The sequence below is a fragment of the Rhinopithecus bieti genome, unplaced genomic scaffold (assembly GCF_001698545.2).
Source record: "Rhinopithecus bieti isolate Rb0 unplaced genomic scaffold, ASM169854v2 scaffold_30732, whole genome shotgun sequence".
In the NCBI taxonomy this organism is placed as follows: Eukaryota; Metazoa; Chordata; class Mammalia; order Primates; family Cercopithecidae; genus Rhinopithecus; species Rhinopithecus bieti.
The window spans coordinates 4,526,268-4,554,229 of NW_016814045.1; the positions used below are offsets into that span (position 1 = coordinate 4,526,268).

The window sequence follows — 27,962 nt, forward strand, 5'->3', positions numbered from 1 at the left end:
TTTTTTTCAACAAAACAACAACAAAAAAATCCCAGATATTGGGGCTTTCCTATGTATCAGGCATGATGTTAGAAGGCAGCGTATCTCCACCCTTCACAGGACCCAAGGATCAAAGAACCTGAAACTGAGGCTTGGAGGCCTGAAGTCACTGGTCCAGCCCTAAGGGCCAAAACTAGATTCAAAGCTGGCCCTTCCAGATTACACAGCTCAGTCTGTCTCTGCTGACTCTGGGGCTGCCTTGAGACATTAAAAATCACCTCTATCATACAGTAAGCTGCCACCTGAGGATCTGAAGGTCACCCTGAGTTTCCCCAGCCCCCAGGGAGGTGGGTGCAGCCTGGCCTACCCTGCTGAGCGAGCTCATCACCTCCTTCCCTCCTGCCTCCAGCAGGCGCGAAATGAGGGCGGCCATTCAGGCCTCCCTGACACACTCTCAGGCGGTGAGTGCCCTTCTCCACCCCTTTCCTAATTGAATCATATTAACAGGAGACTATATTGCCTGTTTAATGGGCACCATAGCACCAGGGGGTCTAAGGCCAGCTTCAGACCTTGCAGGCAGATTGACAGAGGGATGCAGGATCTGGAATTCAACCTCAGAAGAGTAATTTTCCAAGGATGATCCTCTGTCCATCCAGGGGCAGGAAAAGTCCTCCTGAGGCTATTCCAGAAATGCCAGCCCCCACCCCTGCTTCCCTGGGGGAGAGATACACAGTGCAACAGGCTGCCATTTATGAGTATAACCAAAGGGCTCCTTGCTCGTAATACTCTAAATAAGTTATTAAGGGCTACATATTATTTGGAATTTATCAACAAACTTGAGCATTCTTCCCAAGGGAAGGCGGGAACAAACAGGGAAGGAGGGCTGTGGGGTCTTCTGCTGCCCCTAAGTGAGCCACAACCAAAAGGCATGGACAAGCTTTGTCCTCAAGGGTGTCACCTTTGTGGGTGAAAACCCAGGTCCTTTGCTGACTGTGGGGTTGTGTGTGACAGATGGCTACAGGTGGAGGGCAAGAAAATAACAATGCTGCAACAATAAATATTGACCGTCTGCATTAGTATGGGGTGTCAGAGATCACAAAGTATCTTCTCTGACTCTTCCAACAGCTCCTTAAGGTACTAGCACAATAGGCTCACAATAGACCACTGAGGTAGAGATTTTTCTACCCATTTGACAGAGTAAGTAACTGAGGCTCAGAGAGGTGAAATAAATTGCCCAAGGCAAGTTACTTTGCCTCTCTAAGTTTCAGTTTGGCTGTCTCTAAAATAGAGAAAATTGTACCTAGGCCCTCAGTGTTTTTGAGGAAAGAGAGATCACCTAAGCTACCTGACACATAGTATGGAGATTGTATTTTCCAAAGATGGTCACACTGAAGTACTTCCCATTCCATGTGCCCTTTTTACAGTGTGGCATCAACACTCCACCATCAAGAGGGGCATGTATGTCTCTTCTCCTTCACCCTGGGTGGAGTTTTGTAAGGGCCTCAACAGTAGAATATGGTAGAGGGACACAGCACAATTTTCAAGGCTAAGTCATAGACGGGGGCTCAAGTTTTCCCGACACACTCTCGAGACATGTACCTGGGAACCAGCCACCATGTTGTAGGAAGCCAAGGCCCGGTGCTCCAGCTGACAGCCCCAGCTCAGATCTCAGTCAACAACTAGTACCTCTCACCAGGCATGGGAGAGAACAAGGCTGCATGCAGACAGTTCCACCCCCAGCCTGCCAGTCTCCCAGCTGAGGCCTCAGAGAATGTGGAGCAGAGACAGCCCACCTGCTCTGTGCTCTCTCTGAATTCCAGAGCCACAAAATCCATGAGAAGAAAAAGAAACCTAATGTTTCATGCCCCTGCATTTTGGGGTAATTTGTTATGCAGTCATAGTAACTGGAATACAATTGCAAGTGATTTCAAAGGGGTACTGTTAGTGTTGCTGGTGATAGTGGGAATTTAAACTGGTGGGAATTAAAACACCTGAGATTGCTATATGGCGTGTTACAGGAGAGTTTAGAAATGCTTTATCTAGGTTGGGCATGGTGGCTCATGCCTGTAACCCCAGCACTTTTCGAGGCCAAGGCAGGCGGTTCATTTGAGGCCAGTAGTTTGAGACCAGCCTGGCCAACATGGCAAAAAAAACCTACTACTAAAACCATTTCTACTAAATATACAAAAATTAGCTGGGCATGGTGGCAGGTGCTTGTAATCCCAGCTACTCTGGCAAGCCAAGGCACGAAAATCATTTGAATCCAGGAGGCGGAGGTTGCAGTGAGCTGAGATTGAGCCCCTGCACTCCAGCCTGGGTAACAGAGTGAGACTCCGTCTAAAAAAAATAAAAAAATAAAAAAAACAGTGCTTTATCTACTCTTAGGTCACACACTATGGCACAAATGGAATAGAAGGGCAGTGATATGGGAGGGTATTTTTGTTTATGAAGCACCTACCATGTACCAGGGAATGACCACATCAATATGCAATACATACACATACACATACACATGGACATTTCTCTCCACAATCCCCCACAAAAGGCCTGTTCTTTCTGTAAAAGCACAAGGCAAAGTGATTTTCCCAAGGTCACGCCCCTAGCGTGTCACGTGGTGGAGCTTGGAGTGCACCTGTGCCCGCTGACTCTACAGCCCGTCCCTGCCCCTCTGTCACCCCATGACTTCCTTGGGAGCAGTTTTCAAGAGACCTCAGGTTTCTTCACGATGTCTGCTTCCGCTGCTTTCCAGATGTCCTCAGCTCAGTCTGTACCCCCCTCTGGATTACACACCTGCTTGTTTATTTAAGTCCTTCTGAATCAATATCTCCTCTCTGCCAACACTTGGGATAATAAGTTCCATAAATCAAATTGGCAACTGGGTCTTGAACCCTTGTGTGTGCCTCTCTGAGTGCTGCAGGAATTTAGTCACTCTCTGTCCTAGCGAAGCTGTGCGTTCACAGACCTCTCAGCACTTGCTATGCAGAGGCCCTGGATACATCACTGTGCCGAGGCGACTCAGACACTGCCCCTTCCCTGCAGAAAAGCGATGCCAGATTTCCTAAACTGCAAAAATGCAGAACAGAAAGCAAAAGATGTATTTTAAATGAGAGAGAGTAATAAAAGGGAGAGGAAATAACAATGGGAGATTTTTTAGAAGAGTTGAGATGACCAAGTATAACAACAGCAAAAGTAAATGCCAATATTAGAATTAAATGGCCACAAGACAAGACACGACAAAAAAACCTGATAAGGTTGTTCCCTGCTGTGTGGGGGGATACTCACTGCTTTCTCCTCTGACTTTTTTCATCATATTTTTCCTTGGCCTAATTTTTCTTACTTTATCCTGCCATGCTGTTAACATAATTGTAAGCACCTTGAAAATCCTCTTTGAGACAAAGAGGAGCATAAATAAATTAACAGCCCTGCTGTCTGTCTGTGTGGTAAGGTTGTTTTTTTTTTTTTTTAAAATGCCCTTTCCTTAGTGTAAATCATCCCTGCTCTGTAGGAAAGTTGCATGATGCAGAAGCACAGGGAGAAGATGAGCACAATGTGAGCCTCACCGCTCAGAGAGAGTTGCTGTAAGAGTGGTGTGTGGCCTTTTCGACACATATAAAGGACGCACGTGCCTTCTCCTTCCATGGCACATGACTCCCCTGTCCTTGCCTCCTAGCCAGCTCTTCCTCTTCCACAGGACTCCCTCCTGGGGGCCTTCCCTCGCCCCCAACCCCTTAGCCACTCTCTGCGCCTCCTGGGCCAAGTGGAAGCTCTGGCACCGCATGCTGGGAGCCCTGCATGCCTCTTCCGCAGAACACTTCCTCCCCCTGTAATTTAACATTTATCCTCCATTAACATGTCTCACAACCCAAGGGTAAGCTCTCTAAAATCAGGGACTGGAACCGTTCTTATTCACTGTCACATCTCTAGCATCAGGAGGAATAAACAGAGATCTTGCAGTTTTGTTGTCATCGTGCTTTGGTTTTTGGGAAAAAAATCTCTTGCTTTTTTATGTAACAGAATATTATAATCATTTTCCCATGCCATGAAACATTTTTTTTAAATTGATATATTATGCTTTCATAGTTGCACATACAACTTTTTCTTTCTTGAATTTTAATTTTAGATTCGGGGGGTACACGTGCAGGTTTGTTATGAGGGTGTAATGCATGACGCCGACATTTGAGCTTCTATTGATCCCATCACCCAAAGAGTGAACAAAATACCCAATAGGAGGATTTTCAGACTTTGTACCACTCCCTCCCTCCTTTTGGAGTCCTCAGTGTCTATTATTCCCGTCTTTATGTCTGTGTCTACCTGGAGATTAGCTCCCACTTAGAAGTGAGAACATCTGATACTTGGTTTTCTGTTTCAGCATTAATTTGCTTAGCATAATGGCCTCTGGCTGCATCCATCTTGCTGTAAAGGACATGAGTTCATTCTTTTTTGTGGCTGTGTAATATTCCAAGGTGTATATGCAGAAGACTGTCTTTATCTAACCCACTGTTGGTGGGCACCTGGGTTGTTCCCACACCTTTGCTATTGTGCATAGTGCTGCAGTAAATGTACAAGTGCAGCTCTCTTTGTGGTAGAATACTTTGTTTTGCTTTGTGTATGCATCCAGCAGTGGGATTGCTGGGTCAAATGATGGTTCTATTTTCAGTTATTTAAGAAATCTCCAAAGTGCTTTCCACAGGGGCTAAATTAATTTACATTTCCACCAACAGCGTAAAAGCATTCCCTTTTCTCGGCAGCCTTGCCAGCATCTGTTATTTTTTTTTACTTTTTAGTAATAGCCTTCTGACTGGTGTGAGATGGTATCTCATTGTGGTTTAATTTGCATTTCTCTGATGATTAGTGACGCTGAGCATTTCATAAAACATTTTTCTAGAAAGCCTATACAGTTTTCTATGTTACGGCTAACTCAGGATAGATTTCATCAAACCATGTTGTCAGATATTTAGGAAGGGTGCTTGCTTCCTTGCATGCTTGTTTGTGTTTAGTAGAAGGCAGAGTCTGCCTCTGCTCTCAGCAGACCTGTTTTATTCTCTACCCCTGAACCACACCCATGCCCAGATGTCATTTTTCGTGAATGGACAGGCATAAGGGAAATTGTATCTATAAGCACAAAGTTTGGGGACCAGAACAGGTGGATAGAGATGGCAACATCATAGAAGTGGGAGATGGAGACAGGTTGGCAATTTCCTAACCCTGTCCCAGGCCGGATTTGAGCCTTAGTGAGTGAGAGAGAGCAAGAGAAAGAAAGCTGTTGTTGCGGCTTGTGGGACTCAGAACATGAACAATGCCACTTTGGGACCGAGGAAGAGGGTATTTCCACTTCTGCTTAGCTGTGGCCTTGGGCAGTGGCCTTGATAGTTAATGGCCATCATTATTATTTAAAACAGCTGCAGCAAAGGTAGACTCCTGTATGAATCAGGGTCCCCAGGCACGCTGGAGCTGACTCACAATGGCGCTGTGAGAGCCTTTGCAAGCCAGGTGTTCAACCATCAGGAGCTGAAAATCCACCACAGTGATGGAAGTAGTTACACTGTGGAAATCTACGAACAATACAAATCAGGGCTTTTGTCTTTTTGGAGAGTTGCTTTGCCAGCACACCACTTTAGAGGATACACTTAAACTGGGAAACTTTTGCAGGTATTAGGAATGAAGGTGCGGACAGGTTGTAGGAAACCAGTAGTAACCTAGGGGCTCACAATGTTGGCTGAGGGCTGAGGGAAGGGAGCTATGTCCAAGATGGGCAGGAGAATCTTCTTGAGAGGGGATGTCCCCAGCCTGGGGAGACTCTCAGGGAAGAAGCTGGGGAACAGACTGCTGTCCTCACTCTCCTGGGACGTGTTGATGAAAAAACCAAACTCTGTAAATTGTTTGAAGAGAGTTGTTCTGAGCCGAATGTGAGGACCATGACCTGTGACAAAACTTCAGAAGGTTCTGAGAACATGTGTCCACGGTGGTTAAATTACAGCTTGATTTTATAAATGTTAAGGAGGTAGAAGTTACAGGCAGACATCAATGAATACACATATGATTTAAATTGGTTCAGCCCAGAAAGGCAGGACATCTCAAATGGTGATGGATTCAAAGATTTCCGGGTGGATTCAAAGATTCAAAGGTGTATTCAAAGATTTCATGAATAGCAATTGGTTGAAATAATTAAGTTTTGCCTAAAGAGTTGAAGTCAACAGAAAAAACCATGAAGTGGGGTTGTGGAAACCAAGGTTATTGTTATGTAGATGAAACCTCCAGGTAGCAGGCTTCAGAAAGAATAAATGATAAATGTCTTTCATCAGACCTTAGAAGGTTTGATTAGACTCTTAGTTAAATCTCTCTGGGATGAGAAAAAGACTTGGAAGAGAATTCTCTGCAGAATGTAGATTTTCCCCACAACTGACAGCTTTGCAGGGCTGTTTCAAAATATGTCAAATAAATATAGTTTGGGGTAAAATACTTGTTTCTTTCAGAGGCTGCTATCTGTCATGTGATGCTATAGTGGAATTTGGCATTTACTACTACAAAGAGTCTGTCAGTCTTAAGACTTCTGTGTTAATGTTAATGCTGATAAGTTGTGCCTGAATACCAAAGGGAGGAAGGTATTTTATTATAAGGCATGTCCAACATCCCCTCCCCATTATGGCCTGAACTAGTTTTTCAGGTTTCTTTGAAATCTCCTTGGCCAAGAAGAGGGGTCCATTCAGTCAATCAAGGGACTTAGCATTCTATTTTTGGCTTACAGACCCTTCTCCAGACACCTGATCTCCTTTGGTTGAATCCAACTGGTAGACAGACAAAGAGCTTGTTGCTGCAGTCCCAGTGATCAGCTTCCAGGGCAGAGCCAGCTAGAGAGTAAGAAGGGGTCAGGAGGGGCTCACATTGATATCAGTCCATCTCCCTGTGTATGTGGCTTTGGGACAGGAAAACTAGGTAAGAGCAAAACAAGAGGGCTTGAGCACACATGGACTCCCTGCAAATCCCCCAGAAATATTTGTAGGGGTCTGAAAGCTATGTAGGTAGGGACTCTGAACCAAAACATTTGTAAGTCAAATTTTATGTGGCTAATTTGGAGCCCCAGGTTGGTGAGAGCTCAGGAAACTCAGGTTCCATAAACAATGCCTCATTAAATATTCTTTGCACAAAATAAGTTGATGAAAAGAGTCAAACTCTGTGAAATATTCTGAGCCAAATATGACTGACCAATGGCCCATGAGGCAGCCCTCAGGAGATCCTGAGAATATGTGCCCAAGGCAGTCAGGGCACAGCTTGGCTTTATGCATTTTTGGGAGACATCAATCAAATACATTTAAGAGATGCATTGGTTCAGTCCAGAAAGGTGGGACAACTTGAAGAGGGGGCTGCCAGGGTTATAGGTAGATTTAAACATTTTCTGATTGGCAATTGGTTGAAAGAGTTATAATCTATAGAAAGGGATGCTAGGGTTATAATAAGAAGTTGTGGATGTCAGGCTTCTGGGCCCAAGCTAAGCCATCATATCCCCTGTGACCTGCACATATACATCCAGATGGCCTGAAGTAACTGAAGAATCACAAAAGAAGTGAAAATGGAAAATGGCCTGTTCCTGCCTTAACTGATGACATTACCTTGTGAAATTCCTTCTCCTGGCTCATCCTGGCTCAGAAGCTCCCCCACTGAGCACCTTGTAACCCCCACCCCTGCCCGCCAGAGAACAATCCCCTTTGACTGTAATTTTCCACTACCTACCCAAATCCTATAAAACGGCCCCACCCCTATCTCCCTTCCCTGACTCTCTTTTCCGACTCAGTCCGCCTGGCCTGAGCACCCAGGTGATTAAAAAGCTTTATTGCTCACACAAAACCTGTTTGGTGGTCTCTTCACAGGGACACGAGTGAAAGTGGAGACCAAAGTTTTACGATGCAGATGAAGCCTCCAGGAAGCAGGCTTCAGAGAGAATAGATTGTAGATGTTTCTTATCAGACTTAAGGTTTGTGTTGACGTTGAATGTTGGTCAGCTTTTCCTGAAATCCAAAAGGGAGCAGGGCATAATGAGACATGTCTGGACCCCTCTTTCCATCCTGACCTGAATCAGTTTTTCAGGTTAATTTTGGAATGCCCTGGTGAGAGAAGTGATCCATTCAGATGATTGGGAGGACCTTAAAATTTTATTTTTGGTTTATGAATGTTTGCACATTTCTTGTTATTTTCCTAGAATAAAGACTGGACCTCCAAGGCAAAATTCTAGGACAAAAGGTTTCTACATGTTTAAGATTTTGTTATATACTGCACACCTTTTACCAGAACTGTTTCACATGTCCGTGTGAAGAGATCACCAAACAGGCTTTGTGTGAGCAACATGGCTGTTTATTTCACCTGGGTGCAGGTGGGCTGAGTCCGAAAAGAGAGTCAGCGAAGGGACCTAAGGGTGGGGCCATTTTATAGGATTTGGGTAGGTAAAGGAAAATTACAGTCAAAGGGGGGTTGTTCTCTGGTGGGCAGGAGTGGGGGTCACAAGGTACTCAGTGGGGAGCTTTTGAGCCAGGAAAAGGAATTTCACAAGGTAATGTCATCACTTAAGGCAAGGGCCCACCATTTTCACTTCTTTTGTGGTGGAATGTCATCAGTTAAGTCAGGGGCAGGGCATTTTTACTTCTTTTTGATTCTTCAGTTACTTCAGGCTATCTGGATGTATATACATGCAAGTCACAGGGGATGCGATGGCTTGGCTTGGGCTCAGAGGCCTGACGAGAATACCGATACCGATTTTTGTACTCACAGCTGGTAGAGGAGACTGGTTGATTTCACACATCATCACCAATCCTTAACACTCTTAAATTTGGAAATATGTGTCTTTTGGCTAGGTAAAAACTCTTTCATCTGTTTTTTAATTTGCTTTCTTTAAATTACTAGCAAGATTGTACAGTCTTTTATATGTTCATTGGAAGTGAAATATTTTATTGGTCCCAAATTGTGATCAGGAATACGTAAGAAGCCCCTGTTTTAGACCATTCTAACTGTCCTTCTCTGGCAAGATTCAGAGGCCCCATCTTCATCAGCTGTTCTAAGTGGTTCAGGTCAGGACCGGCTCCAGGGGCTGAATGCCCCACCCCATGCCTTCCCAGCCTCTCAGCATGGGCAGGGGGTTTTGAGGTTATAAACAGGTTATTCTGGGCCGGGCACGGTGGCTCAAGCCTGTAATCCCAGCACTTTGGGAGGCCGAGACGGGCAGATCACGAGGTCAGGAGATCGAGACCATCCTGGCTAACACGGTGAAACCCCGTCTCTACTAAAAAATACAAAAAACTAGCCGAGCGACGGACGTGGCGGGAGCCTGTAGTCCCAGCTACTCTGGAGGCTGAGGCAGGAGAATGGCGTAAACCCAGGAGGCAGAGCTTGCAGTGAGCTGAGATCCGGCCACCGCACTCCAGCCTGGGTGGCAGAGCGAGACTCCGTCTCAAAAAAATAAATAAATAAATAAAATAAAACAAACAGGTTATTCTGTAAACTTCCTTTGCTAAGTCATAGAATGTCCTCTAAGGGCCCTTAGAGGTCATCTAGGCTAGTTGCTGGAAAAGAGGCTCCTGATCCAGACCCCTCCAGTGGGTTCTTGGATCTCATGCAGGAAAGAATTCAAGGAGAGTCACAGAGCACAGTGAAAGAAGCAAGTTTATTAGAAACTACTTTGTTACAGAGTAGGGCATCCTCAGCAGGAGGAGGAACATGCCATCCTTTGCTAGCATCTCTATTTATAAGAAATTAGAAGGAGCTATAATTAAACTTGGACTGTGTAGATGTGCTCACCAAAGGTAAGGGCTACTGGTGCTATCAATGACCGTGAATCTCTTAACCTAAGGCTGCTAACTGACATTATCTTTAAGTAAAATGGGCTGTACTCTTAAGATATCTGGACATTGTACAGGCTTGGTGGGAGATGTTCTGTATGGCGATAAATATTACATAATTATAAGTGGTGGTCAGCTTAGAATTTGGCTATTTTCAGACCATTAGCATTAACCTTAAACATGCTTTGTGAATGCCTGGCTGCTCACTTCAATATGGAGTCACTCTACTCACATTTTATTAAACCAGAGGCCTGGTAAACAGGGGTTTCTATAACAGGCCTACATGATCACTTTGTCCTTGAGTAATGTTTTCTACTTATAAACTGATAGAGGTAAGTCATAGAGAATTTGATAGTACAGAAAAGGAAAAAGAGGGAGAAAATAAAAACCAATCAAGATTCAATGTCCTGAGGAAACCACAGTCAAAATATTGGTGGATTATGTTCTGAAGATTGATACAAATACTTTCTATAAACAAACTTAGGAATATGCCATACAATTTAAAATATGTTCTTATTTTAAATAGAAGCCCTTTCCCCATTTATGTAATATTGTTTTTCAAAATACCACTTCATGACCCTATAATAGTGCATCATATAGATATGCCATAAAATGTTTTACAATTTTCCTATTCTGAGATATTTAAGCTGTTTTCCAGACTTTGCTATTGTAGACTACTCTCCAGGGATGATCTGTTCATGTCGCCTTTGCTCACCTCTCTGATTATTTCCTTCCAACAGGTTCCTAAAAGCATGGATCAGAGCCAAAGAATATTAGCCGTTAAAGGCTTCTGCCTCTTCTCTTTTTGTGGAAGCATAGGATCTGATAAAACACACACCTCTGTTCAGCTGGTGAGCCATGTGAGCTCAGACAGGTGCAGTGATTTGCCCAAAGCCACATAACTTTGTTAGACCAGGGACTGGAACTCAGGCCTATCTTGACAGCCTCTCGTGAGTGCCAGAACCCAGCCGGGAGCCCATGCTTCCTGACTCCTATGCCATATTCTTGCCTTATTCCTTGCATTAGTCCGTTCTCACACTGCTATAAAGATACTACCCGAGACTGGGTAATTTATAAGCACCAGAGGTTTACTTGACTCACAGTTCTGCATGGCTAAGGAGGCCTCAGGAAATTTACAATCATGGAGGAAGGAGAAGGGGAAGCAGGCACCTCTTCACAAGGTGGCAGGAAAAAGAGAGAAAATCCCAGGGGAAATTGCCATTTATAGGACCATCAGATCTCATAAGAACTCCCTCACTGTCACAAGAAGAGCATGGGGGAAATAGCCCCCATGATCCAATCACCTCCCACCAGGTCCCTCCCCTCAACACTTGGGTATTACAATTCAAGATGAGATTTGGGCGGGGACACAGAGCCTAACCATATCATTCCTCTTTGTAGAATATTTCTCCACCAGTGAGAGCTCTCAGTTACTGATCACCAACATATGCCAAGAACTATGCTGAGTACTTGAACTGTAGTATTTCATTTGATCCTGACCCTTTGAAGTGGTTACTGTGGTCGGTTATCCTAATTTTACAGATGGGGACACTGAGGCAGAAACACAGCGTTTCTTGTCCAAGGTCACGATGCTAGTACCTTAGAGCCGAAACCCCCATTCCTTCTTGTCTGAGCACTGTGGTCCAAATAGAACTTTCTGTGATGGCAGAAATGTTCTATAACTTTGAGCCATTCGATTCAGTAGCCACCAGCTACCTACGGCTGTTGAACACTTAAATGTGAACAGTGTAAGTGGAGAACTACATTTTTAACTTTAATTAATGTAAATGGAAATAGCCACATGTAACTAGTGATATTGGACATGTATCTCTGGAGCCTTAAGCTTCCCTGTTCCCTCCATCATAGCCTGTCACAGGCAGCTCTGAAGAGCGCTCCCCTAGCATCCTTGGACCTCAGCCTGGGGTGGGACTCAGAATAACCCTCCTGACACACCTTGCTAATCCTGAGCCAGAGACCTTCTCCGAGCCAGGACCTTGTGCCTGAGGCAGATTCTTCCGTGGCCCATAGGGCTGGCAGTCCCAGGAACTACTTCCTGTGGGCATTTAAAAAGACACACTGCAGAGAGAGGCTTTTTAATCCCCTTTTTTTACACATTAATGAAAATGTAAGTCTGTCATCCATAAATAATAAAATTGCCCCTGTGAAGCTCAAGGTCTACATTTACACTCACAGAGAATATTATTATGAACTTCACTAGAATCTTCTCTGGGAGTGAACAAGGTAGATGAGAGCTGTGCCTTCTCTCAGCGGAGCACCATCTCCCAGAAGACTCTGTCTCTAAGGAGGGAAGTAAAGGGGCATAAAAGGACTGATTTTTAAAAAATCATCATTAAATCTGGGCACAGTGGCTCATGGCTATAATCCCAGCACTTTGGGAAGCCAAGACGAGAAGACCACTTGAGCCCAGGAGTTCTAGACCAGCCTGGGCAACATGTGAGATCCCATCTCTACAATTTTTTTTAATGAGCCAGGCATGGTGGTGCATGCCTTTGGTCCCAGCTACTTGAGGGGCTGAGGTGGGAGGATGGCCTGATCCCAGGAAGTCAAGGCTGCAGTAAGCCGTGATTTCGCCACTGCACTTTAGCTTGAGTGACAGTGAGACTCTGTCTAAAACAAACAAACAAACAAACACCTCATAATTTCATAATTTACTGAGTGTCTTCTTCATGCCAGGCCCTGCCCTGGGCCCGGCACATGCCTCACCACAGTACTTTCATAGAGTTGCTGTGACCCAAATCACTACAAACTGGGTGAGTAGTTTAAAGCAACAGAAACGTATTCCCTCACAACTCTGGAGGCCTGAAGTTCAAAATTAAGCTGTCAGCAGGCCCATGCTCCCTCCAAAGGCTCTAAGGGGAGAAGCACTCCAGGCTCTGCCTCTGTCTTCACGTGGCCTTCTGCTCTGACAGTGGCTTCTTCTCTCCTGTCTCTGATAAAGATACTTACTGTTGGATTTAGGGCCCACCCAGGTAATCCAAGATGATCTCAAGATTCTTTGTTTAATAATGTCTACAAAGACTCTTTTTTTCCTAATAAGATCATATTCAAGGTATCAGAAATTTGGATATGGACATATCTTTTGTGGGGGCACCATTCAAGCCACTATACTCATCTTATTCAATCTATGTAACAACTCTGAGAGGGAGGTGAATTAGCCATGATGGACTCACTGCTGCAACCACCCCAAGGTTTTAATGGTGTTATACAGTAACAGTGCATTTCTCACTCGTGGGAAGTCCAGTATGGATGTTCCTGCTTGGGAGGCTCTCCTCTAGGTGGTTGCTGGGAGAACCAGGCTCCTTCCATCTGTGGCTGCACCATCCTGTGGCCTTGAGGTCCCCCTGGAGTTATCCAGCAGGTGGACTGGGAGCAGGAGAGGCAGGAATAGCGTGTGAATCATTGAACATCTGATACACAGACACATTGGCCTGAAAGTGACATACATTACTGATCCTCACATCCCATTGGTGAGGACGAGTCATGTGGTCTGCCCACCAGCAAGGGAGTCTGGGAAATGTAGCCCCTGAAGGCTCAGTGACTTCTCAGCATGAATATCACACTCTTGGGATGGGGGTAGGGGGAAAGCACCACACCTTGTTGGTCAGCTGGCCATGGCTGCCAGTGTCATTCGTTCACTTATTCTTTATTCATCTAATTCATTATTTTGCTCATTTTTTCAGAAGAGAAATTTGAGGCTCAGGAAAGTTAGGTGATTTGACTGTCACAGAGCATTTAAGTCACAGTTCAATTATTATTTATTAAGGGATGCTGAATTAGGTGCCCCTCCTTCATGTAGGCCTGTTCTATCATTGGATTTAACCTACTATATGATTTATCTATATGTGTGCCAGGATCATGATTGATAAGATTGATTTACCCCACCTCCTAAATTGTACTTTGGCTCTCAGTCCTCCTCCCTCTCTCATCTATCCCTTTGGAGAATGGGTAGAGAGAGCTAGAGCTGGAAAGTAGGAGGCAGAGAGGTACCAGAGATAAGAGCCAGAAAGGGAAGGAGTGGCAGAAAGATAGAAAGAAACTCCACGTGGGCCAGATGTCCTAGAAAAGTTTCCCTGGTTTGATATGTAAGGGATTTTGGAGCACATTCATTTAGGGAAGATTCAAGAGCAGAGGAAAAATACAAGAAACATAACTGAGAGTTATTAACATGATCCTCTTTTACGTGTTTATGGAAAAGCAGTGACTTTCTTCTGAATTTGTTTTAATTCCTTTTGTGTGCTAGACTGTACGTCTTGACTATGACCCCATACAGAGAGATGGGCTATGGGTAGCATGACCGCAGGTCCCCATCAGCCATGGACAGGCCCTGTTTACTCCTGTCATCTCCTTTTACTCTCAAATGTGTCCTAGTTTGAGTCAATGAAGTGGCCATCCTAACTTGGGGGGAAGCTGGCTTTTGAGTGTATAGGTCCCCTTCCCAAGGCCAAGTGCTCCTCTGGGATGGAGGCCGTGGCCAGCTTATCTCTGAAGGTCCAGGCATAGCTCAGGCCCTAATGCATAGCAGGTGCCCAAGAAATGAATGCAGAAGCCAGGAAGAACCGAGCTATAGTTTAAGTTCAGGCCTTTACAATCCAAATGCCAGATTCATCCTACTACTCCGGCTTTGATTGAGGAGCTCTTTGAACGCAGTGAAGCAATTGAAGAGTGACTCCTGGTGTGGAGCCACCTGCACTGCATGCCAGAGGGATTCACAGAGGGGAGATGCATATGGTAGTAGAAAATAGCTCCTAAGCTTCCCACTTCAGAGCCTGTGGGGAAGAAGCAGAGTGGGACTGAGGACCGCCCTCCACAAAACACTGTCTTGGTCCTGCACTAGCGGACATGGCTTAAGTTTCCTGCCACATCTCTTGTGGGCAGGAGGCAGGATATTATAATGAGGTCCTAACTCTGGACACAAACTTGTCAGAGGTTTGAATTAGAACTCTCTAGAGAGGAAAATTAAGCTTCAGGTTTTAGGTTTTGTTTGTTTGTTTGTTTTGTTTTTTTTTTTTTTTAGACGGAGTCTCGCTCTGTCGCCCAGGCTGGAGTGCAGTGGCCGGATCTTAGCTCACTACAAGCTCCGCCTCCCGGGTTTACGCCATTCTCCTGCCTCAGCATCCCGAGTAGCTGGGACTACAGGCGCCCGCCACCTCGCCCGGCTAGCTTTTGTATTTTTTTTTTTAGTAGAGACGGGGTTTCACCGTGTTAGCCAGGATGGTCTCGATCTCCTGACCTCGTGATCCGCCCGTCTCGGCCTCCCAAAGTGCTGGGATTACAGGCTTGAGCCACCGCGCCCGGCCTTCAGGTTTTAGTTTTTTAAATGTGCATTTATTTTTCATTGTAAATAGCTTAAGCATAGTCTTAAAAATTTGAAACTAATAAAAAATCATCTATAATTCTACCATTTAATAAATGTACTATGTGTATGTATAAATTTTTTTCCCAGATTTTTTTCCCCTTTTTACATGGCTTTTCTGTACATAGTTATCATCACAGACTGGTGTATTGGTTATCCATTGCTGTGTAACAAACCACTTCAAATTGCAGTGGCACCAAAGGCTCATGATTCTGCTGAGTGGTTCTTCTGGGCTGGGCTAAGCTGTTCTCAGCTAGGCTCACTCATGTACTGGCAGTCAGTGGGCCCCATGGGACTCCTTGTGTCAGGTGGTTGCCTGGTTATCGTGGGTGACAGGCTAGTGAGTGTGCCATGTGTTTCTCAGCAGGCTAGACGAGCCTGTTCTCATGGTGACAAGATGCAGAAGCAGGAGGGGAAGCAGAAGCTGCAAGTCCTCTCAAGGTCCGAGCTTGAAACTTGCACTGTCACTTACAGGCATTTGATTGGTCCAAGCAGATCATGAGGCTAGCCCAGACTCAAGGGTAAAGAAAGATTATTTCTTGATGGAGGAACTACAAAATATTGTGGCCATTTTTGCAATCTATCAAGACTGTGTGAAGATTTTTACCTTTCCATTTTAAATTTATTATTGTATTATAATTTTTTCCTTATTAATACAAAGGATTCATGATATTATTTAGATAGTAGATAGACTACAGTTTACTTAGACATCTCCCAATTATTAAACATAAAGATGACTTCCAGTTCTCCCGCACATAAATAAAGCTGCATGGAATAGACAGGTATTTCTGTAATTTTGATTGTTTCCTTGGGATAGACTCCCAGAAGCGGAATCAATAAAGCATAAATGGTTTTTGATATTCTGATAAATGAAAATAAATATGGATTTAATAATACATTATGGCCAAATTGCCCTGCAAAATTATGCTGCTCTACCTCCAGCCGCAGAGAGAAAAGGGATTTTCTTTTTTCTTTCTTTCTTTTTTTTTTTTTTTTTTGAGATGAAGTCTTGCTCTGTTGCCCAGGCTGAAGTGCAGTGGTGCAATCTCGGCTTACTGTACCTCCGCCTCCAGGGCTCAAGCGATTCTCCTGCCTCAGCCTCCCAAGTAACTGGGACTACAGGCACCCACCACCATGCCCAGCTAATTATTAGTATATTTTAATTTTTTAGTAGAGACAAGGTTTTGCCAGGTTAGTCAGGCTGGTCTCGAATTCTTGACCTCAGGTGATCCGCTCACCTTGGCCTCCCAAAGTGCTGGGATTATCAGCCTGATCCACTGTGCCCAGCTGAGAAGAGGGATTTTCAGCAGCATTCTGGACTTGAGTATCCTTGCAGGGCCTCCTGGCTTCCCTTGATTCATTTTGCTTTCCTGGTGCCTCATGCCAGGGAGCTGGAATGAGGCACAACTGGGCAGACCCTTCCTTGGGCAAAAGTATTAGTGTCTGTGGTCATTGTTCTCTGACAGTCAGTTCTGTGGTACATAACGATTGGTTCAGGCCCCTGTGATCTTCTTGTCCATGCGAGACCAGATGAGAAGTCTCCTGGACCAGTGATGGTAACACCTGCACCCTGAGCTGGGGAGCAGGTGGTATCACAGATGAGCTCCCATCCCAGGCTTGCTCTTGCAGTTCCCTTCCATAGCTGTGTTACCAGCCCCTGCTCAATCATGTTTCCATGTGATTCTCATGGAAACCTCATGTGATTGGCAATACCAAGATTTGTACCACATCCAGATAGAGACTAGGGGCTAGAATACCTCTTCCCTCCCCGCTTCCCCTGAGCTTGACCTTTCAACCAGACACTTCTTCCACTTCCTCAAAACTTATGTCTCCTCTTTTACTTCCTCAGTTCCTTGTTTGTCTAAAACACCAGCTAACTGATAAATAATTGCATTTATGGTTACTATGTTTTCCTCTTGCATAACAAGCTTCATTGAAGATTTTCTAAAAATACTTGGCTCTAATATAAGGGAAATTGGGATCACCATGAGCAGTGAGTTGGTGGAAGAGAGATTGGGGGTATGTTTATGGAAAATCACAGATCCATGGGTCTAGAAGTTAAAAGAGGGCTGGCCCCTTGAGCAAATAAAGGAGGAATAAGTTGGAGAGCCTGTGTGTATAGCATTTGAGGGCAAGGGCTCTGGAGTTCAACACACTCAGCCTCAAATCACCTACCCATTACTGGTCGTGTAAATGTGGCCAAGTTACTTAACCACTCTGTGCCTTGGTTTTTCCATTTCTAAAATGGACATAATAACCCATACAGGGTTATTGTAAGGATTTTGACAAGAAATGGCAGGTAGCAATAATTACACCTATTGCATTTAAAAAGTGGTTCAGGCACAAGAGGTGAGTGGCCTGTTCAAGACAGCATGGCCTGGAAGACCTTCAGCAGGGGCCAGTAAGCTGGCCCTCATATCCAGGGAAGCTGTTTCTTTCTCCTCCGACATCAGCATCCCTCTCTTCTTCCTATGTCGGCCCCAGAAAGTTCATGCCCTCTTCTTCTTAGGTTCCTTCCTCATTCCAAGGCCTGGAGGATCTTTGCACAGAGAGGGATCTGCTTCCTGCCTAGAGCTCGGAGAACCCCAGGCCTTCCGCATTCATGAGGTCCAAGGCCAGGCAGGAGGCCAGGCAGGAGGCAAGGCCATGGGCCCAAATCTGTGCCATGAGCATCAACAGAAGATCCCAAAGCTGGAGACCGCAAATAAAAACCCCAAGTGATGTGGGGCCATCAGCTTACTCAGACTCAACCCAGCACCATTCAGCAGCTTTTCAAGACCAAGAAGTCCATACTATTCTCTTGCTTGCAAGATACTCAGCCTATGAAATCCTCAGCTGATGGAGTCCTCAGAGGAGCGTGGAGCCTTGGGGGTGATTTTGAGGAACTGACACTGGGAAGCACCCTAGGGTCTGTGGTGTGCATGGTGGGCAGCAACCCTTGCCTGTCCACACCACGGACCAGCTAACCATGGACCAGTTAAGAGTGACAGCGTGCTGCTGCTAGTGGGGAAAGCTGCATGTGCCATGGTTAAGGACCCCAGGGGTGGGTCTGTGCCCCATCGTGTTGTGTAACAAGAAAGACAAGGATTGCAAGTGCTTTCCCACAACTAAGGTGGGTGCGGCTGCTGGGAATGGGAGAAATATTTATAGATCTAAAGACGGGCAGGAATTTAGAAAGGTAAGGGTACTATCTGCCTTGGCTGATACTTTTATTTTCTTCTATCCAGAAGTATAACCAAACAAAAAAATCTTTTCTAATGCTATGTAAAGACAGGGAGGTTTAAAATTTTACCAACAATCCCAATCCTTGAACACAAGGACTATCATTATATTTGTGACTGTTGAATATTTTTAAAGACATATTAACACTACAGGGAACTGTATTTCTATAGAATGCACTTTGAAAAGCATTGCCCTACAGTATTTATACATTTCAGAACACATTTTAGGATCTGCCTTGTGTTGCTTCTGTTGTCATTTTACATTTGCTAGTCTTGACTTCCCATCTGCCCAACACGCTTCCTGAGGGCAGGGCAAACTTGGACATCATTGATAGAACAAGTGCCCAATCTGAAAATGTGTCACATTCCTGCTCAGGTTCCAAACGTGTCATAGAGGATTTATGGGTGTAAATTGTACTATTTGATCAAAACACCACCTCATCTTCAGTAGGGTAGTGACAATGACCTTCAACTATGGTGGCATCTTAGGTATAGGGGTGTCCCTCAAAAAGCATGGGCTTTGTTGAAGCACAGCTTACTCTGCTGTGTGACTTAAGGCAAATAGCTTCATCTCTCTCAGCCTCAATTTTCCCACCTGTAACATGGGCAGGATAATAGTTTTTAGCTTCTAGAACAGATTAAGGGAGGTAATATGAGTGAGTCATTTACAGTCACTCATGAGATAAAACTCAAATGCTAGCTGTTGTCATTTGCCTGTTAATGTTATCTTGAAATCCCCCAGTGGTCAATGGTGGATGGCATTAATTGGAGGAGGGAATTGTTAGATAAAATATGGTTACTAGATGATAGAAGGAGATTCAAATTATTGACTGGCAGAGAACTGTTTATGGAAGAGTTCTTGGCTCATGACAGTCTCAGTTAGATAGAGCAGAGCCATTGGAGGGAGACCAGTTGCTTGAATGCAAGCTGTTAATCCCCAGGGAATCTCCAGGGCTCAGTCAGATCCTGGTCTGTAATCTGCTCTCACCACAGGCTGACTGAATGAGCTCATTGTCATGTAATTTAATAGGAACCAGGTGTCTGTGATTTCCGAGAGCGTGAGCAGAATCATCCTGCACCCCAAACTAGGAAGGTGGAAAACAGCTCGCAGAAGCACACTTGTCCCTAGCCGCTTTCCATGTCTCAGAGAGAGAGAGGAAATGGTCAAATTCCAAATGCATTCCTGTCCTTCTCGGGCGATGAGAGAAAGTAATTGGCATAGTTTGGGTGGGGTGAAGGTGCTTGTTTGGTTTGGGGTATTTGGTATTTCTTATTGGCGTAAAGGAAAAATTGTATTTTAAATGCCCCCTGGCTTCTTGAAGAATGCTTTCTCTGCTGTCACTGCAGCCCTTGTCAAACAACAACAACAGCAATGACAACAACAACAAATACCTTAGTTGAAAAGAAAAAAGAAGGCACAGAAAAAGAGCAGCAGAGCAAAGGCTCAGTCAGGAGGTGGGTCTTTTTGCATGAGTATTTGAAGGAAGAAGAAAGGTGCTGGAGGGAAAGTCAGGCTGCTCTGGAAACGTTTCAGTCCTGGAACACCTGGGCTCTAAGGGTGTCATCAATAGCACACACTGCCCAGGCACTGCAAAGTGGGCAAGCAGGTGTGGTTTGCCGGTGAGCCGCCCTCGAGGCTATAGAGGTGGGAGGGGCAGTGGGGGGGAGAGGCTCTATTCTAGGGACTCAACAATCAGTGACTGTTCCTCTCCAGACTCAGCCTGATTACTGATGCACCCAAGCTCACGTCACACAGACCTAAGAGGCAGATTGGGGATGTGAACACTGGTCTGGCTGATGCTCGAGACTGTGCCATTCCTCTGCCTTCGTGCCATCTCCTGAAGTTGAAATCTCAAACTTGGCTGTGTCACCACTGTCTTCCTTGGCTGGGAGTGGGTTCTTAACTTACAAAAATCCATCAGGACACTCCTCCAGGACCACCTGCCTTCAGGGTCTTGAGACATCAAAAAGTTGCCCTCAGGGATTAGACCTGGGGTCACAATGTGTGCAATGCGTGTGTGAACTCACCTGTCCAGCTGCTCTTAGCAAGTCAACAAGGTCAAGTCACTTCTCCGTCCCGTGGCTTTGCTCTTGTAACTTGGGGACAAACAGTACCCCATGAGTAAGTTCACAGAGGCAGAGTTGTGCAGTAGTGACACGCACAGGCTCTTGAGGCAGTCTCGGTTCCAACCTACTCCTGCCACCAGGATCACCATGTAAGGTTGGGTGGGTTATGCCCTGTTCCAGAGCTCCAGGCCAAGATGACAAGGGGGCCCAGCCTGTGCCCCTCTACTAAGTCATGGTCCCTGGAACTCCACCGACAGCAGGGTGTCTTATGCCAGTTCTACAAAGTATTCACACGGGCAAGGCCTGGCCCTGCTTAGAGCTCAGGAATGTGGTTGAGTTGCGTACCCTCAGTGTGCCTCAACGCCTTTACCTGTCAAAAGGGTAACACAATGCATTTCTCATCTGGGTTGTCATGAGGATCCAAGAGGTTAATAGCTAGAAAGAACTTAGATCAGTGCCAAAAGCCTAGTAAATACTCAAAAACAAGTAGTAGGTATCTAAGAGGTTAGCTGTTAGCATTTGACTGGCATTTTTAAGTGCCTGTTTTGCTAAAGGCCAAATTTGAATCCGTAGTGTTTTCTAGTTTTATATGATTTTGTTTTTAGATCCAGTGTAACTATCAGGAATCCTGGGCAAAGCCATCAGAGTGCCATGAACCCCTGACAGCCATCCCGTCTCGTCAGCCTTCCCTGGGCAGGGCCTCCTGGATCCCCCATGCAGGGGATCACAGACAGCATGGGTGCACCTGGGTCCCCCACACAGGGGATTCCAGACACAGTGCAGGTGCACCTGCATGTTCTTCTTGCACCCTGAAATGGAATAGGAAAGCTGGTTTTTTTTTTTCTTTTTAAGCTCATCTTCTGTTTTGGACCAATTAAAAGAAAGGCATTTTAAATAGGCCCTGTGGAAAGGGAACTGAAGTTGCTTCCCCAGGCTGAGCTCTGTGCCAGAGGTCAGGGCAGGATTAATAAGGAAGCTATAAATACAAACAATGGCCCATGTCTCTGTGGGCAATGTGCTCTGGTTTGAGAGGAAGGGAGAAAATTAAATTATAACGGGAAAATTTATAAATTATTTGGATCAGGATAAATAGGAAGAAATTAGTGGTGTCTGAATGAATCTCAGTGAATCTGTCAGAAGAATTTTGAGGTTGGCTCAGTGCAGGTGCACAAAGATGCCTGGGAGGACGGTGAAACAGGGCCCCACACAGAGGCAGATGCAACTCCAGAGTCCTGCCTTCTTACTGTTAGCCATGCCCCCCCAGTGGGCTTCAGGACTATTCTGGGATGAGAGATGATTGTATTTGTCAGATTTTCTATCAAAGTGAATATAGATGGTCCCCACCCAGTGAATGTGATTTTAGCACCTTCCCTGTTGCACACCTTCCCAGATACTGGAGGTTTAGAGGGAAACAGAGCCAGCTCTATGTTGCCCTCAAGGAGCACCCAGACATATCATGTGACCAAGACGATTGCACCCAAGCGATGCTAATTGATTGTAGCCTTGCGTGGACCTAGCGGGGGTGCTAGAGCTCCTTGGGAGCACTTGCTCACTTTTACCTCATGGTACCTCCTCTATCCCCGCTAAGGATCAAATGTCATTATGATGCCCGTTTTACTGGTGAAGAAGCTGAGGCTCAAAGATGTGAGGGGACTGCCACACAGCCAATATGTGGCAGAGTCATGGTTCAAACCCAGGGGTTCGTACCTTCAAAGACCAAATTCTCATCCACTGTGCAGACAAATATTCTGGCAGAGGACAGGCAGGGGACAGAGAGAGAGAGAGAGAGATTACATATGCACATGTGTGCACATGTGTATGGCGGTGGCTCTGTGTCAACCTGGAAGGCTTCTTGGAGGTGGTGAGGTCTAGTGGAATCCTAAAAGAAAGGCCTTAAATGCTACACTAAGGAATTTGGATTTTATCAACATTTTTTTCTTTTTTGAGAAGAATTGAGACATGATTATATCCCCAACAAATCTATATTTAATAAGCAACTCCGAGGTGCCAGACGATCTTCTAGGTGCAGAGAGGCTTGCAGACACTTAATATAAGATGTATTCTCTGCCCTCTCCTAGCTTCAGTCTACTTGAAACACAGATTTATTTAGAAGATAGTAAGTAACAGTGTCAATAAACCAGTGCCAAGCATCAAATAAAAGTCAGAGAGTAGGTGCCATGGAGGTCAGAGGAGGGGGCAGTCTGGGCTCTGGGTTGGTCAAGGAAGGCTCCCAGGGTAGATGGAGAGGGAGAGGTTGGAGGGGTTATGGAAGATTCCAGAAAGGGTGCACTTTAGGGCTGGGGCCTAGTGTTTGGCAGTACAAGTTTCCCCATGCTTAGCAGAGGGCCTGCCCATAGCAGGTGATGGTACATGCTGGCTGAATGAATAAACGTTGGACCCAATGAAAAGAAAGGGCAAATGGTTGAGAGATGAGGCATAACAAAGGGACTGGGGGTTGCAGGGATGTGTGACCACTGAGCCTCTAACCAGCCCACCAATGCAGTTTAGTTGACTTGTGGCCCCACCAGGTAGATGAGCTTTCTTGACTTTCCTTTTTTCAGGTCCTGCAGGCACATCTGTGGGAGAAGCAAGTAAAGTCTATAGGGGAAAAGCAGGAGAAAAGATGGGAGAAGTCTTGGGGGACAGAAGGAGGAAGCCTTGAATGTGAGTCCAACATGTTAGCTTTTTTCCTGCAGGCAGGAGGCAGCCATTGAGGCCTCTGGACATTCAAGTAGCAAGAGGTAAACGATTTGGGGAGATCGATCTAGCCCTCCAAGGGGGAAAGAGGAAAAATGCTAAGGAGAGGGTTTCAGGAAGTGACTCCTGCTGTTTAAAATGTGCAAACCCTTTCATCCAGAAACGTGACTTCTGGACGTTTGCCCCTAGATCGCGGAACAAATGTGAAGAAACAAAATCAGCAAAATGCCTCCTGGAGGTCCTTGCAGTGCTGTCTTGGATGGAGAAAACTAGAATGCAGCTTCCTCCAGGGGTGCAGTGCAGAGTGAGGGAGCTTGCTTTTTCTCTGCTGGCTCTCGCCTCAGGGCCTCTGCACCAGGTGTTCCCTCTGCCTGAAACACTTTTCCCTGTCCGGTCGCATGGCTTAATCCTTTTCTTTGCCAAAAAGCCCCCTTCTCAGCAAGACCTTCCCTGATCACCCTATTCAAATTTTCTTCCATACCCCCAGCCCCTTGTTTACAGCACACATCTGCTGCCCCAGGCACCCAGCCCCGTGACTATCTGACATACTCTTCATTTTATTTGTGTATCTTCTATCCCTCTGGAATGGAAACAGCAGTGGCGATTGTTGTCTGTTTTGCACACAGGCTGTATCCTCAGTGCTAAAGCAGTGCTTGGCATAGTAAGTGCTCAGTGAAGATCTGTTGAACGAGTGAATGAAAGAAGGGAGGAAGGAAGGAATGATGGTGGGTAAATCCGCGAGTGTGTGGCCTACACAGGACATTAGCTTGAGCACCAGAGAGCAGACCAGGGCAGGTCCTTGGCTCCCGTGCCAACCTGCATCACAGAGGACTGCGGGGTCTTGGTAGATGAAGCCTGGCCTGGGTCTCTCAGGGCCCTCTGGCTGGGGCCGGGAGGCACAGCTGCAGTGGACACTTTCAAACTCATCACGCCTGGCCTTGGCAATCAATGGGCTCATTTTTTGTCATAATGACACCTTTCTAAACATAGCTATGCAAAATTAAAGTGTCACAGTGCAAATGCTGCAGCTGTGTGGTACTAGAAAGAACTCTAGGTCTTGAGTCAGAAGAGATGGACTCAAATCCCAAATATCTAGCCATCTCTCTCTCCTGGGTGTGGCCTTGCACTTCTCTGAGCTTCAGTTTCTTCATCTGTAAGATGGGAATGGTACTAGTAACTGTGTCACAGACTGTTGTGAAGGCCGAGGAATTGAGCATGGTGGGAGATTTTTGGAAGCTGAAAAGCATCACACATTGGACGTGACTTTTATACATAAACATGTAGAAATGGTCTCCTGACTGCGTCCTTGGCTTCCTGGTCTGCCACATGGAATGAGGGCAGGGTCTTCCTCTCAGCACAGACTGGTATCCTCCACCAGCCCAACCTCCCCTTGTCACAGTGAGAAGGAGCCATTGACTGACTCAGAACCCACTCACCTCTCTCTTACATAGGGAAATCAACAAACCACAACCATTTATGAATCCTGCATGTTCCCATAGTCTTGTCCAACTGTATCTGCTACCATTCCTGAGTGGAAGTTAAAAAAAAAAAAAAAAAAAAAAGGCAGCGCAAGTTGAAGATGGGAAAGAAACGACCTAAGGTGACAGTCAATGTAGAAGGCAGATATGTCTCATCCTCACAGCAACTAAGATTAATGGGCGTTGAGTGTCAGGAGCCCTGCCTTGGGAAGAACTCTGAGACTGGCTCCAGAATTCTGTAAATCCAATCAAGAGTGCTGCAATCAGTTAGCAATGTCTGCCTCAGGCAAGGGAGAAGAAACTATGGTCTGTATGTCATATCTAATATTTTCCCTTACATCTAAGATACCCTCTGCTGTGAGACATGCAATCAACCTGATGAAGTTTTTTAGGAAAAAGTCTATTGTTAAATCAAGTTTAACCTAAAGCTGCCTCCTTACATATTTTAAGTTCAGCCTAAATGTTTCTCTGCACATCGTGAACTATAACAAGTAGAGATATAAAGAGACTGTAGCCTACACTTGTGCCAATCAAGAAGTTTTGGCCAATCAAATGTGGCCAACTGTTAGAACCATATTCAAATAAGGCAAATGCTGAGCTATAACCAACCCAGCTGTTTCGGTGCCTCACTTCTGTTTTCTGTGCATCAGTTTCCTTTTTCTGTCCATAAATCTTTTCCCACCACATGGCTGCACTGGAGTCTCTGAGTCTACTCTGGCTCAGGAGGCTGCCCAATTCAAAATCATTCATTGCTCAGTTAAACTCTTTCAAATTTAATTCTGCTGAAGTTTTTCTGTTATCATTCTATTAATGCTAGATGTTGCTTGTTGAATGGATCCCAGTTTCAGGAACTTACAAAATGTGTGTGTGTTTGAAAGAAGGAAATCATTACTTGCTATCCTTTCTCTATCAAAATCTACTTCAGCTTTTCAACTGAAAATTCAATGAGTATTCTCTGGAGTATAAATAAATGTGCTGAATCTACCTGGGCTTTTCCCACTCTGTGGCTTCTTGTTTCTATGTGTGATGCGAAAGGGGAGCTGTAGAGATGGGGAAGAGATTCTTCTAGGTGTTGGGAAGGCTTCCAATGCCCAGCACATAGTAGGTACTCAGCAAATATTTGTTGAATGAATTTTTAATGATGAACTCAGTTTCTGCATAACTTTTCATGATTCATAAATGCTGTTACCTTAGCTAAGTTTAAATGTAGTATTTTATCTCCTGTCATATATATTCTTCTCTCTTTTTCTGTGAGTAGACACCATGATAATCAATCGGGATAACCCATGAGGATGTTGTCTCATTGTTTCTGAGTGAGGGGATGGGGCTGATGGAGGACACTGGGGAGAGGCTTGCCTGCTGATTTCTTCCTGCTTCTGTGTTTGTGTTTGCCGTCTGCCTCTCCCTCACATTTCCTTCAGTGTGTTCCTATCCTTGGATCCCTAATCCTACAGCCCAGGACTTTCTACAATGGCACTACTGGCATTTTGGACGGGATAATTCTTTGCTGTGGGGGACTGTCCTGTGTGCTGTGACATTTAGCATTATCCCTGGCCTCTACCCACTGGATACCAGAGGCACCCCCCAACCCCAGCCGTGACAACCAAAAACGTCTCAAAACACACTGTCCAGGTGAGAACCACTGCTTAGCCTCCCCGGGGAACATGGCTGGTTCCTTCTTTCTGAACAGTTTCAGAAGGAACATCAAGTACGCAACAAGCCTTCTGACTTCATGGTCCAGACCAGTTTCGGGCCTACCATCCTATCGACCCTCCAGGCTCGTATCTCGAAGGAGCTCTCTGACCATTCCCTGGTATCTCTCTTATTTGTTGTCTGCTCCCCTCCACTGGGCTGTGAGCTCCACAAAGAGTTTTTTGTATCTTGATTCCCTCTCTATCCCTGGGGCCCAGAAGTGCCTGGCACTCAATAGGTTCTCCAGTGGATGAAGGTGAGGACCAGGTGACTAGCGGAGCCTCCCTGTGGAGGTGACATCTCCATGCCATGAAATTGCCAGCCTTGGGAAGTGCTGAGGAAGAGCACTCCAGACAGAGGGCACAGCCACTGCACAGCTCTAAGGCAGGAACAGGCTTGCCTTGTGGAAGGCTGCTGGAGAGGAGAGGGGAGCGGGATTGAAGAAGGGTGCTCCAAGAGCCAGAAGAGCTAGTCAGGAGGCCACAGTGAGGAGTGCAAACTCAGTTCCAGGAGTGACAAGAAGCCCTCTGGAAACCTCCCAGATGTCCCAAGGTCTACCCCTGGCCCACTCTCACTCTCTTCTCTCCTTGTCGCCCAGCCTCACTCTGGGAAGGCTGGGGAGGATTCCTAAATCTGGTCTGAACTCCTGAGGCTGAAGCCAGAGCTGACGTGGTCCCAAGTCATATCTCAGGGTGGGAGAGAGTCGTCCCATCAAGGAAGCAACACTACTAGGGCAGCTCAGCGCTCAGCCACCCCTCTAGCCTTCATGGGCAGGCCCTCAATCCGGAACCACAAACTCCAGGCCCAGGCAGGGAAGGCCTGGATCCTCCACTTCTGCCTCCTCCCGGAAGTCAGCTTAAAGAAGTGATGAGGAGGAATGATCATTGAAGAGACTCGTCATTCCTGGTCAAACCATGCTGGAGATCCGGGGTTTGCTAACTCAGCCTTGTCACAGGGGACTTCCCTTCTGCCTCAATGCTATGACAGAGCTGGTGTTGAAGGTCTTTAATGAAAAAGCTACATTTCTGCATTTAAAATGGAGATCAAGCCACTCAGTATCTCCGGTGTAAGAAGACATTTGGCAATAGTAACAGCTAATTTTTTTAATACTTACCATAACTCGTTTTACCCATTTCCTGTCTAGAAAAAAAAAGTGCCGCTCACTGCCAGCACTCATTTCTTGGGGCAAACAGGAAATGAGTTAATCCTAACAACAACCCTGTAAGGTGCATACTTTTATCATCCCCATTTTACAGATGGGGAAACTAAGGCAGTGAAGTCTAGTAATTTTCCCAGATTCACTAAAATCTCTAAGATAGGTTTAACAAAGAAATCCACCCATTAACCCTTAAATAATATCCTCCTTTTAAAATTAGTGCTAGAATATGGTGCCATATCTTTTTAATTGTGTATATCTTTTGACCCAGCAATTCCACCACTAGGAACTAAGCCTAAGGAGGTAAAGTATTTAGCTAGAAGGATGCAGTATTATTTAGTATGTGGAACTCAATGAGAATCTCCACTAAGAGGGCTTATTTAAATAAACTGTGGTGCCTCCATGTAAAAGTAGCTGTTCAAAATGACATCTGTTTGTATGTACCAACATAAAAAGATATCTAAATTATGTATT

General features: G+C 45.5%; 1 protein-coding gene and 1 long non-coding RNA gene across 2 annotated transcripts in view; both read left to right on the plus strand.

The window, feature by feature from the left end:
• Nucleotides 1-27,962, plus strand: part of KCNIP1 (potassium voltage-gated channel interacting protein 1) — a 394,968-nt gene that overhangs the window by 39,108 nt on the left and 327,898 nt on the right. The window lies entirely within an intron of this gene.
• Nucleotides 1-27,962, plus strand: part of LOC108513610 (uncharacterized) — a 34,729-nt gene that overhangs the window by 1,044 nt on the left and 5,723 nt on the right. The window lies entirely within an intron of this gene.